This window comes from Toxorhynchites rutilus, chromosome 1 (genome assembly GCF_029784135.1).
Source record: "Toxorhynchites rutilus septentrionalis strain SRP chromosome 1, ASM2978413v1, whole genome shotgun sequence".
Lineage (NCBI taxonomy): Eukaryota > Metazoa > Arthropoda > Insecta > Diptera > Culicidae > Toxorhynchites > Toxorhynchites rutilus.
The window spans coordinates 99,325,882-99,340,167 of NC_073744.1; positions in this window are offsets into that span (position 1 = coordinate 99,325,882).

Here is a 14,286-nt window from a genome sequence, read left to right on the forward strand (position 1 = left end):
TTTTTGCCATCGCTTCCTTTTAACGCTCATTCGTTCGTCTCGTTGGACTCGCCCCTCTGGCTGAGTCTGCCGATTTGTCTCTATCCTGTGAGTGTGTACCGCTAGAGTATAAAACACGCGGACCCCAAAAAAATATCTCATTCCACTCCGACCGTCGACAGAGACGCACGTGTTTGGAGTTCCATTCATTACCAGATTTTTAAAAAAGCTATTAATTTCTCTTTTCAGATTGTCTACCTGCGATTCATCAACCACCTGTCTGCCCTTGAGGACTACAACAATGGGGAAAACCCGGTCAACCGACCCAGGCATACCACATGGCACCAACAAACGACATCGATCGGACACCGACAAGGAGCCAATATTAGAAAGGAACCGCTATGCTTTATTGGATGGCCATACCGAGGAGGAACCAACTACCAGGAAAGTAAATGTTGAGAAAAAGGTGAAAGTACCACCTTATTTTACAACATCGAGAGATATAGGAACTTTGAGGTCTGAACTGCTGGCGCTGAAATTGCAGCCAGTTTTTAAAATATGCAGCATCGGGATTAAAATCACTAGTCCCAACCTGGAGCAATATAAAATAATTGGATCATACCTGAAATCAAAAAATCATGAGTTTTACACTCACGATACGCCGTCTGAAAAACCATTTTATGTGGTGTTGCGAGGTCTTCCTGCTATTGAGTTGGAGGATATTAAAAAAGATCTGAAACAATCATACAATATTCAGCCGTTGGCTGTATATCGGATGACTCGGCATAAGACACCAGACAATGGGTATTCCAATGTTTTGTACCTGATCCACTTCAAGAAAGGATCAGCCAACATAACTCGCCTAAGAGAAATCAGTGAGATCTTCAACATCTCGGTACAATGGGACCGATACAAACCTCAACATCGGGATGTAACGCAATGTTCAAATTGCCTTGGTTTTGGACACGGAACAAGTAACTGTCACATGAAAACTCGTTGTGGCAAGTGTGCTGCTGACCACTTAACAAGCACTTGCAGCCTGCCAGAGGAAGAACCTCGCAAGTGCGTTAACTGTGGCGAAAGTCACCAAGCCACCAGCCGTAGCTGCACAAAACGTGCGGATTTTAAACGTATCCGGAAGCAAGCTACTGATAAAACACAGAATAGGAAGAAGGTTCCAGAACTTACTGACAAGGAGTTCCCTCCAATGGTTTCTCGCACGATTCCTGTTCTTCCTCCTCTTCACCAATCCTTAAATTGCTTCTAGTTTGAAAGTACAGTAATTTACACTTATCTCGACATTTAGCTAATTGGACGGACCAGTAATGCGACATATTTAGTTGGACATTTTTGTAAACATAGAGTTTGGGGTCCAAATTATGACCCCACACTGAAGGTCGACACTGTACCACTGTCATCGCAAATGTTCAATTACAGGTTAAAATTACCTCCAATCCGATACTGAGTGGTGGTAATGCGACGTGCCATTTAATGTAATTTACTGTCACAAGCTGGATGGGAAGAAATTTTCCAACTGTGAAAGCTGTGGCGAGTGGCAAATGCAATCGCTAAACAGCAAGGTTTAGCCGAATAAGATGGGGATATCGAGTGATAACAAAACAATAAACACTTTAGATTGAAGATAATTTTGTGATCCTGAAAAGGACCCTTTTTAGCTTGCATGTGAATCCAACGAGCGAACAAATCGTAATGAATGTATTTTTTTGCCATCGCTCCCTTTTAACGCTCATTCGTTCGTCTCGTTGGACTCGCCCCTCTGGCTGAGTCTGCCGATTTGTCTCTATCCTGTGAGTGTGTACCGCTAGAGTATAAAACACGCGGACCCCAAATAAATATCTTATTTTCTTTCAAACCGTAAACCCGTGTGGTTGTACGGCATCGGCATCGTGGACGTAACAAAGGAGGACAAGTTAAGGGAAAGGCAAAGTCTCACTCGAACCGTGCAAGTCTCCAGTTCCCTGTTGGTCGCATTCACTGATTGCTCCGCAAGGGTAACTAGGCCGAACGGATTGGTGCCGGAGCACCAGTATACCTAACAGCGATTATAGAGTTTCGGCCGTCGGAGTGCTCGAGTTGGCTTGCAAAGCTGCTCACGACAATCAGAAAACCCGCATCAAGAACAGAGCAGCTTCGGTTCGGCGCTCATCAAGGCAACAATTAGTTTCAGTGAGTGGCAAAGTGTTTCTCCGGCACGTCGCATCAAATGTAATTTACTGAACAACATGTCACAAGCTGGATGGGAAGAAATATTCCAACTGTGAAAGCTGTGGCGAGTGGCAAACGCAATAGCTAAACAGGAAGGTTTAACCGAACAAGATGGGAATATCGAGTGATAAAAAATTATAAGAGGTTGTTTCCAAGACACGACCGCATTGTTGACGTAGAACTACGCTGTTATTTTATTCAAGTCGCTCGTTTATAAATTCGGATATTTTTTTATAATGCTGTGAAATTTTAGAAATAACTGTAGAATGGTTTGATCGCCCTGAAATGGTATTTTAAATTGTAGAATCAGTTGTTGATAATTAATTGATGATTCATTCTCGCCCTCGCAGAACAATACCCTAGTCCTATCGTATGTCACAATTTGTTTCATGTCAATGCATTGAAAATTTAACTCGAACGCTATTCCGGTGGCCTTTTTCGCAATTGACATAGACTCGGCTGCAGTCGATTAAACCCAGCAAACAATAAATCGTATAATTTTGCACGTGCCAAGTCTTACAAGAAATCCGAATAAATCATAATCGCATATAATATCAATCAAAGTGTCGTGTATACTTGAAATCGCATAAAATGCAAAAACTCGATTTTATATACTATTATCAAATTAAGTCGCAATTCGGTATAATAAACATCAATTTTATGATATACATTGTCGTAAAAAATAGTTAATCCGCATCATATGCGTATATTACGCTGATGCAGTTTGTGTGTCGTATAAGCGTATAATTTAAATCGATTCAGTACTGTAGTAAATCGTGTTGCATGCTGAAGAAAATCATGAAACAGTAAATCATATTAGATCCTAATAAAGAACATATTACATCATATTGAAATGTCAATGAAATTCTTATGCACTCGAAAGTTTCAACCGCTGTTGAATTAAATTTCAGATAGCCGCGCGAGATAGCTGGTGGATGATAATCCAGACGACCGGAGTTCGAACCCACATCGGAGCAGTTTTCACCAAACATTAATCTGTGCCATTTTAAACATTCATAATCCACGCCCAACACAAGTCAATCAAACAATTATTATTTCTACAAACATAAATACTCATATATAAAAATGGCGATTCGTGAGGCTATAATAAACATTTCACGAAAATATTTTGCGCCATTTGTATTTTCTTTTCTATGTCTGTAATAAATCGTATATGAGTATGGCAAAAGTCGTATTTGGTGCTTTGACAATTCATGAATATATTCATATTAGATCGCAATTCAATTCAACATAATCGCTATTATAGCCGGTCGAAGTTGCATATTCATCCAAACAAATTCGGTAAGCATTTGCCATGTATGTATATGGCCTCCACTTTTGCATGCATATGCCAGTTAGGCGCATTATATGCCAACCAAATTTTAGGGCATATGATGTTATTTATACGCTTGTTATGCGATTTAATGTTTGCTGGGAATACTTGTTGAATCAGTACCATTATTCCACATCTAATAACTACATCTGTATATCTTTGGCACCGTATGGAAACAACAACAAGGACAATATTCGCAAGTATCAAATATCATGCTACCTGTTATTTAGTATTGCCTCAGTGGAATCGTACCTCTAGGAATCGTTCGTACAACGTAAATCAAGCGCCAAACAAGCGTTTGTCATAGCATGCATACAGAGCCGTACATTGGTGGCTCAAAGCTACTAGAAATATAAACACTTCTCATCATTTTGCGCTATTCTCAAAAAACGCTTCTGTTAATATTGACTGGCCTCGAAAAAAGGTGCATTACTTTCTCATGCTCAAGATAAGCGTAGCTGTCATCCTTAATGGAGAAAGTTTTTGCTACTGGCGAGCGAATCCAAATCACATACAAAATTCCAGAACGACATTTACTTTCATGGTGACTAAATAAACGAAATAATCTCTTTCTGTTATTCTCAACAACATCGAAAAGAGTAGCATTGCTGAATATTTGCCTCAGCAGGGATTCATTACTAATACCCTAGCGCAAATATTTCCTTCCCACTATCTCCCCTCCTTGTTTAAATTTATCATTACGGCTACATAATTTGCACCACCAATGCACACGGGAGCAGATACAAATGGGGTGTCAGCGTAGCGAAGATGCACTATTTTTACGTACGGGTTATGAAGCACGCACGTACGCACACATATCCATATGTCGATGGCTTGAAGCATCTAAATATACACACTTTTATCTCCGTTTTGCGCTTTTCTCAACAGCCTTTTCTATTAATATTGCCTGTCTAGATTGGCTGTTAGCTGTTAGCCTTGCTGGAAAGAGTTTTGCCATGCGAAACCAAATCACAGGGATAATTCCAGAACAATTATTTTCTTGGTGAGCCGACGATAGCCTAACTTGATGATTCCCCACACAATTGTATAGCTCAAAACATTAATGCAATGGCATCAGTTTGATGCAATGATTGCAATGCCAGAGACATCAGCGAGTGAGTAACTTGGTCGCGTCCACCCTAATTGCTTTAAGAAAGGCACTCGATCCCTCGCCGTCCAGCTCGCCCAGCAACGGTGTTGTTCAGTCGGTGTCCTTACGAAGAATGAACGTTTGCCTCAGCGAGATCCACTGTTTATACTGTAGGCAAATATTCCCCTTCGTTCTTCTTCTTTCCTTTGTTCACGGAGACTTTAAATCTTACGATTTCCTCTCCGTTGCTCGTTATTGACAGCTCTGTTCGGGAAATCACTTAAATGGACAGAACAAATGTATGGGGAAATGAGATTGCTTTCAATTTTCATCAATTTAAACCATATACAGATTGTGGGATAGTAACAAACAAATCTTAGAGAATTTCCGATTTAATTGGTATGTAAATCGTGAAAATCCGTTCACAGCAAAAATAGTTATTAACGTTAACATTATTTCATAAAAATGTGACCTGTTTTCTGATTTAATGTAAGACGTAGTTCTACGTAAAAAAGTCTGCCGGAGCGCGGTCCGGAGAATAGAGGAGATGAGTGATGACAGTCATCTTTCGTTTGGCTAGAAACTGCGCTATCAAAATCGCGGTGTGCGAAGGCGCATTGTCATGAAGCAAAAACCATTCTCCAGATCGGTACTGGTCGGGCCGCACGCGCCGTATCCGTGCCAATAATCGTTCCAGCCTAATTTTGTAGAAGACCGCATTCACTGTTCGCCCTGGAGGCACAAAACATTTTTTTTTTTCCAAAATATATATTTTTATCAAGGCTCCTATGGCGTTAGCCTGACGGGGCCGGAGTTCAATATTTTAACAGTTTTTCTTATTATCTATGTTAGTAATATGTAACCGATTACTCGCGGTTGGCTCGAGGTTAGTATTACAAGTGTTCTCATAATTGGTATATTGCAGTCTTCGATGCTTTGTACGTGTGCCCGACACGGGATACCTCCTATTGGGATGCAGCTGACCATTAATCAGCAACGCCCCCCTAGTCTGTACCCCATATCTAGCGTGGTGCGTCTTCTCGACTCGAGGAATCCAGGATAGAATGGTCACTAACCGGCGCAATCATCAGCTCGTGTAGAGTTGTCATGAGCGGTACAACCTTTGGCTCTTGTTGAATCATCAGTGGACTGCACAACCTTTGGCCCGTGTATCTGTAAAGAGTGTGTGTATGTATTGCCGCGACTAAGTAAAAGTTTATCGATCGGATAGGAGGGATATAAAACGGGGACACAACGAAGGAAACATCATTAAACGTTGACATCGGCGTTTCTGAGGAACAGGTATAGATGAAGCAGAAGATCAGGATCACGGCTACCTAAGATATCCCGGACGGGGATATCCGATTGTCTGCCTTTTGCTCTCAGTGCTCTAGAGAGCTGAGAGCGAGCAGCATGGAACCGGATACACGACCAGACAATATGCTCGATGTCGTGGTAGCCATCGCCACAATCACAAAGATTGTTTGCTGCGAGCCCAATGCGATAGAGACGCGCGTTTAGGTTGTAGTGATTGGACATGAGATATCACGCGAATGAAATCACGACCTACATTCAATCCCTTAAACCAAGCACTCGTCGAAACCTTAGGGATAATCGTGTGTAACCAACGACCGAACTCATCTTCACTCCACATGCGCTGCCAACTAACGAGTGTGTCCTGACGAGGAATGTGAAAATATTCATTATAGGCAATTTGCCTTTCAAAAAGTGTGCCTTCTGAAGCGCCCACCTTAGCTAGCGAGTCCGCTTTCTCATTCCCCGGAATCGAGCAATGAGAGGGAACCCATGCTAAGGTAATCTTGAATAATTTTTCGACCAAAACACTCAATAGATGTCTTATTCTTGTTAGGAAATAAGATGAGCGTTTATCAACCTTCATTGAGCGGATTGCCTCTATTGAGCTGAGACTGTCTGAAAAAATAAAATAATGGTCGATGGGCAGTGTTTCAATGATCCCTAGAGCATAGTATATCGCACCCATTTCTGCGACATACACGGAACAAGGATCTTTGAGTTTGAAAGAGGCACTGGAATTTTCATTGAAGATGCCGAAGCCAGTGGACCCGTTTATGTATAAACCGTCAGTAAAGAACATTTTATCAGATCCAACTTTCCCATATTTTTCCGAAAATATCGACGGAATAACATTGGAGCGTAGGTGATCTGGTATTCCATGGATTTTTTGTCGCATGGACAGATCAAAAATGACAGAGGAGTTGCAAAAGTATGGGAAGCAAACTTGGTTGGAGATGCCTGGTGAAGGGTGCACGTCGTGGGTAAGGTACTCATGGTATAAAGACATAAAACTTGACTGAGGAGTCAGTTGTAGTAGATTTTCGAAGTTATCAATCACCAATGGATTCATGATCTTGCAACGGATGAGAAATCTGTAGGATAATTCTGTGAACCGAAGAGTAAGCGGGGGTACTCCTGCCAAACCTTCGAGACTCATCGTATGTGTCGAATGCAAACACCCCATGGCTATACGCAAGCAACGATATTGTATCCTCTCCAGCTTGAGAATATGAATCCTGGCAGCTGATCGGAAGCAAAAACTGCCATATTCTAACACTGACAATATCGTTGTTTTGTACAACTGAATGAGGTCTCCTGGATGGGCACCCTACCATGTTCCGGTTATTGTTTGGAGAAAATTGATTCTTTGCTGGCATTTCTGTTTCAAATACGTAATGTGTCTCCCCCAGGTACATTTCGAATCAAAATATACACCCAGGTATTTGAAAAACATAGAGTGTTGGATCGTTTTGCCGGATAGGTGAAGCTGGAATTGGGCGGGTTCGTGCTTCCTAGAAAAAACGACCATTTCAGTTTTCTCCGTAGAGAATTCGATACCCAGCTTGAGGGCCCACGTGAACAGATTGTTCATGGTATCTTTCAACGACTTTTGCAGAGCGACGGGATTAGTACCCGTGATGGAAATAACTCCATCGTCTGCAAGTTGTCTCAGCGTGCAGTCTCTAGTTAGACAATCATCCATATCATTGACGTAAAAACTGTACAAGAGGGGGCTTAGGCAGGAGCCTTGTGGTAGGCCCATAAAACTGTAACGTGAAGATTTCGAGCTGCCATGAGAGAAAATCATGTGCTTTTCTGACAGTAAATTGTACAGGAAATTGTTGAGAATTGGTGAAAGTCCACGATTATGAAGCTTCTCTGAGAGAATTTCCATGGAAACTGAATCAAATGCCCCTTTGATATCGAGGAAAATGGAAGCCATTTGTTCTTTGCGAGCAAATGCGATTTGGATTTCAGAAGATAGCAGCGCGAGACAATCATTCGTCCCTTTACCTCGGCGGAAGCCAAACTGCGTATTTGACAGCAAATTGTTGGTTTCGACCCACTTGTCCAAACGAAGTAGAATCATTTTCTCTAACAATTTGCGAATACAGGATAACATTGCAATCGGCCTATACGAGTTGTGATCGCAAGCCGACTTGTTGGGTTTCCGTATGGCTATCACTCTCACTTGTCTCCAGTCATGCGGGACAATATTCAGCTCCAGAAACTTGTTAAACAAGTTCAGCAAACGCTGTTTTGCCAAGTCGGGAAGATTCTTCAACAAGTTGAATTTAATCTTGTCCGACCCCGGAGCTGAATTGTTACATGAGAGGAGGGCAATTGAGAATTCTACCATCGAAAAATTCTCATAATCGCATTGGAGCGGAATATCGCGTACGACGCTCTGTGCAGGAACAGAATCGGGACAAACCTTCCTTGCAAATTTGAAAATCCAACGGTCAGAGTATTCCTCACTTTCATTGGTATGGCTCCAGCCACGCATTCTCCTAGCCGTATTCCAAAGAGTACTCATAGCGGTCTCCCTTGACAAACCATTGACGAATTTCCGCCAATATCCACGCTTTTTTGCTTTAATCAGACCTTTTAGTTTGGCTTCTAGAGCTTGGTACTTTCGAAACCATTCCACTAATCCAGTTTTCCTGAATTTTTTGAAAGCGGATGATTTTTCAAGGTAGACCTTTGAACACTCCCTGTCCCACCAAAGTGATGGAGGACGACGTCGGAAAGTGGTAGCCGGTACACGTTTCTTTTGAGCTTGAAGTGCGCTTTCGTAAATCAAACTTGATATAAAGTTATACTCTTCAAGGGGAGGAAGTTCATGCATCGAAATGATTGCTTCAGATATTAATTCCGCAAATTTTCTCCAGTCAATATACTTCGTGAGGTCATACGCAACATCGACTGACTCACTAGATTTTGATTCATTGGCGATCGATAAAATTATTGGTAGGTGATCACTACCGTGGGGATCTTGGATTACCTTCCATGTGCAATCCAGGGATAATGAAGAAGAGCAGAGAGATATGTCTAGCATGCTTGCCCGTGCAGGAGGGTTGGCTATCCTAGTTGCTTCCCCAGTATTTAAAACTGTCATGTTGAAGTTGTCGCACAGATCATAAATCAACGTGGCTCGGTTGTCATCGTAGAGTGACCCCCATGCTGTTCCATGGGAGTTGAAGTCACCTAAGATTAACCGCGGCTCCGGCAATGCCTCGATAATATCAAAGAACTGATGGCGGCCTACCGTAGTCCTGGGAGGAATATATATCGAAGCAATGCAGAGTTCTTTGCCATTGATTTGTATCTGGCAAGCGACAACTTCAATGCCTGTAATCGATGGGATAGTGACTCTATAGAAGGAGTGACGTTTTTTGATCCCCACGTTCCTTTAAGCCTTTAAGGAACGCTTGAGTTTTTCCCCTCGTTGTATGTACACCGGGCATTGAGTAAAATCATGAGGAGTCCCGCCGCAATGAAGACACTTGTGCTCTTTCGCGCAAGGGTTCTCATCATGGCTCTCTCCACAATCTGCGCAACGTTTTTTATTGCAACAATAGGCGGCCGTGTGACCGAGTTGCATACATTTTGTTACATGATTAAACCACATTTGCTGTAGATTCATTTGCTGGTAACACATAGCTTGCTGGCAACACATAGCACACGCAACACAGTAACGCTCGCTCATGCAACATTATTTCCCGCTCACGGGAGATACTCGCTAACGGAAGTGGCACAACCGAACGTTGGCGATCACCAATACATATGCCAACGAAAGCAAAGCCACGGATCGCCTACGAGGCGGGAGAAGTTGTGCAATCGTCAACCAGAACGGTTGAGTTTACCGTCTCGCTCGAGACGAAGAAAATTAGATACCGCGAATTAGCACGGTTGAGTGCACTGCCTCGCTCGATACGGGAAGAGTTTTGTGTGCGCCGGGAAAAGTGACCTTTTCACGAACAGGCACGGCCGAGCTCCACGTGTCACTCGATTTGGGAAAAGTGGTGTGTCTGCCGGGAGGAAAAATTGTGCGGCGAGTAAGCACGGTGAAGTGCACCGTCTCGTAGGAGAATAAAAGGGTCTGGTGCCCGCGTGGTCTAGTGCGCCGTCCCGCGGGGATACGAGGTCGAATTTTGTGTGTCAGCACGGTGATGCGGTTGCTCGCAGGAGAAGAAAAGTGTATTCGGGAATAAGTATACGCACGCGGTTGAGTTTGTTCCCCCCACGGCCATTGAGTGTTCGTTTTCGGAGGCATTGGTTTGGTGTGTGGTGGTGGCGTGAAGATCCACCGGATACGGGGTCGGCCATCTGGCAAGGAAAGCTGGTTTCCCGTCATTGTGGCAGGGCCACATTTTTTTAGTGTGTTAACGTTGTGCGGGCGCTTAAATCCGACACAAAGAGCCGCGCGAACCGTTAATCCGTAACGGTAATATCACGCGGTATAAGTTGGCTGTGTCTCACCTGACCCGCAAGACGCGGTTGCGGTACACGTGGCAGAGGATCGATTGCTGCACAAAGGAAGCAACGAAGAAAAGGCTCCCGTTCTACAGGATAAAGAGCCAGGCGGAGGACAAAGGGAGCCAATCAGGGAGCGTCACGCTTCAAAAGGTGAGTGAGCATGTGTTAAGTGTGTGTGCGTGTGACATTTTGGCCATTGTGTGCATTCGGCAATTACAAATACAGCATTAGATGTGGAACAGCGTTACAGGCATGATGGCGGCGTTGAGATCCGCTTTTAGATGCATGCCTTAGAGTAGAGCGAGAAGGCGATAACGCAAAATTGATTAAGATGAGCGAAAATCGCAACATGGCGCCCAACCAAACTCGAACCCCAATCATGCTGTTCGTGTTGATGAAGTGAAGTAATTTGAAGTACAAACCTTTCGCACGTTTAGAAGTTTCTTTAGAAAACTTTAGAATTGGTTTGTAATTTTCTAAGAATTTTAGTTTGGGTTTGCAATTAGTTTTCGCACACGGTGCATGCTTTAGGTTTTGTAATTGGAGATCGCACATGGTGCATGTTTGAGGCCAGGAGGCTTTACTGGAATTATCAAACCAGAAATATAGAAGAGAATTCAATTGAATAATTTGAAATAATTGTTTTTTTAATTGGACCGTAAGCTAAACACAATCATGGACCCAGCGTGCCTCACTGAAGAGGAAATCAATTACGAGCTAGCTCTGCGCCATGTTTCAAGCTTGAACTCCCTCCCACGTAGGGCCAGAGCAGTTCGATTACGAGCGCTTATTGAGGAAGATGTAGCCAAACATAAATTTTATGAAACCTCCTCTCACGTGATGTATGGAGATGCAAACATAAACTTATGTCAATTCAATATTAACGAATTGCTATTGACACTAGATTCGGCTTTTCAAAAGAGCGATTTAACTTTCATTCGCCAAGCTCGGTCTCGTTTGTTTCACTATCGCGACCGATTGGCCATAATTATGCCAACGGCTAGTTATTTAGACACACACACTGCGCTATGCTTATTGGTGCAGTTTGCGCTGGAAGATATCGATGATGCCTTGGGAAAAGGTCACAAAAATGTAGCTATGAATAATAAACAAGACATTTCGGGTGCTACCGGTGCGATACCGAAGGCGACCCGCAGGCCCGCGCATGCGGAAGTCGATCTGGTAGAGAAACAGGCTGGAAACTTATCACAACAAGATTCTTCTCTGAGCACACGTCCCTCAGAACAGGAAACACCAGTAGTGCATCAGTCAGTTGGCATGAGGGAGCCAGACAATAGTGGTAATGGAAGAGAGGAATTTAATAATATGTCCAGAGCGGAGAAATCATGGAGGTTTGACCTACTACCCGGATTGGATCGTAGAAGGTGGAGATCGCTAGAAGATCGAGTAAGTTCAGCAGCCTTACGTCCAACAAACCAATTCGCCACACGAGGAATGCTAGAGGGGGGATGTCCACCGCCACCGTATGCTGCCCCTTGTGGCAGACCAATGATGAGGGAGCAATTTTATGACGATCGGATGCAGAATGAAGGAGTGATGAACTACTTGCGGCCTGAGGAGAACGCAGCATTGCGTATGCAGTTAGACGAGAGGAGGATGTGTAAGGCAATCCACAATTGGCCCTTTCGTTACAAAGGGGAGAAAAACGGCACATCTTTGAATAATTTCTTACAAAGAGTAGAGATTTTCGCTTTGTCCGAGGCAGTACCAGAGCAAGTATTGCTAAGAAATATCAAACACTTGTTGTTAGAGGATGCACTCACCTGGTATGGGAACGCATATCTCAGTGGTCTATTGGAGTCGTGGGAAGATTTTAAAAAGGCAATTAGAAACGAATTTCTGCCTAGTAGCTACGCATTCATATTAAGAGTCGAGGCATACCACCGCCGGCAAGGAGAAAATGAACCATTCCACAAGTTTTACCAGGACATAGCCACATTGTTCCATTATGTGGATCCTCCAATGAGCGAGAAGGAAAAAAATCTTTATTATTAAGAAAAACATGAACTCAGCGTATGCTCCTATAGCAGCAGCTCAACACTCAACAACGTTGATGCAGCTTGTGAGAGCATGTAAAGAATTTGACGAACTGAAGAAATTACAAGACGTACAACGTCGTATACCCTTACCACACGATATTCTACTAGAACCAACCCTAGCGACACCCACGCTAAGAACGAATGCCTCGAAAAACCAACAAATTATTTCACGCTATGGAAGAGTAAATGCAATAGAGGCGGACAACAGTATGTCAGAAACGGAATATTCATCCACGAAAATCGAGCAGGAAAACGAAGAGGTAGGAAATATGAATAAAAACATAGAAACACTCAGGCAGCAGGTCTGAGCGTTGAAGATTCAGTTTGATAGAAGAGAAGCAAGGGAGAATCAACACATAAATCGCGAGAACTCTCGAACAGAGCAAACAGCGGAAGTGAACGACCAACGACAATCAATCTTAGTATGCTGGAACTGCGATGAAAACGGCCATCGTTTTATGGATTGCGCGAAACCGCAAGCTGTTTTATTTTGCTACCGTTGCGGACAGAAGGGCTTTTCGCTCCGTAGTTGCCCGACCTGTCGTCAGCGTCCGGGAAACGTGCAAGCGGGGAATCAATAAAGGAGGGAACTGCATCCTCGCTAAATTTCGATGATCCCTCAAATATAGAAGAATTTCGATGTATCAACTCCGTAATAATACACTTTGAAAACGATAATCGACCTCATGCAACAGTGCAAGTAATGGGAAAAAAATTAATTGGCCTTTTAGACAGCGGGGCAAACTGCTCAATATTGGGTGGATCATTCGTAAACACGATCGATGAACTAAAACTCCGAAAAATGGCATTTAAAGGCGCGATTAAGACAGCGGACGGCACAGAACACCGAATACAATCGTACGTCAGACTACCCATAGTATACAATGGAAAGAACGAAACAATATCCGCATTACTGTTACCCACACTACCCGATTGCATCATCTTCGGGATGAACTTTTGGAACACGTTTGGAGTAAAACCTATATGCTGTTCACTCGAAACTACCCTTGATGAAGACACAAAGCAAGCAGCCGAACGCATGAAACCGCTGTCAAGCGAACAAATACAAATTTTAAACGAAACAATAAAAAGATTTCCTGGCGTAGTCGAAGGAAAGCTCGGAAGAACTAATAAATATTTTCATCGAATCGACGTGGGAGAGGCAAAACCTAAAAAACAACGCCATTATCCCATGTCCAAATACGTTCTCGAGGAAGTTAACAAAGAAGTAGACCGAATGCTGGAGCTGGATGTGATAGAAGAAGCCGTTTTCTCACCCTGGAATAATCCGCTGGTCGCAGTAAAGAAGAAAACTGGCAAATATCGAGTTTGTTTGGATGCCCGCCACTTAAACTCAATCATGGTGAGTGAAGGCTATCCAATACCCCAAATATCATCAATAATGAATAATTTAAGTAGCTGTTCATTCATCACATCTATCGACTTGAAAGATGCCTTTTGGCAGATGCCGTTGGAGAAAGATTCACGTCCAATGACCGCTTTCACGATACCACAGCGCGGGCATTTTCAATTTAAGGTAGTACCCTTCGGGTTATGCACAGCGAGCCAGGCGCTAGCCCGGTTAATGACACACATTTTCGCGGATATGGAACCCAAAGTATTCCATTATCTAGACGACATAATAATCTGCTCGAATAGTTTTGAAGAGCACATAGAACTGTTGAAGGAAGTAGCACGTCGTTTGAGGGAGGCTAATCTGACAATCTCCTTAGAAAAATCCCATTTCTGTCGCAATGAGTTAAAATATCTTGGATATGTTTTAAATGAAAAAGGCTGGAACG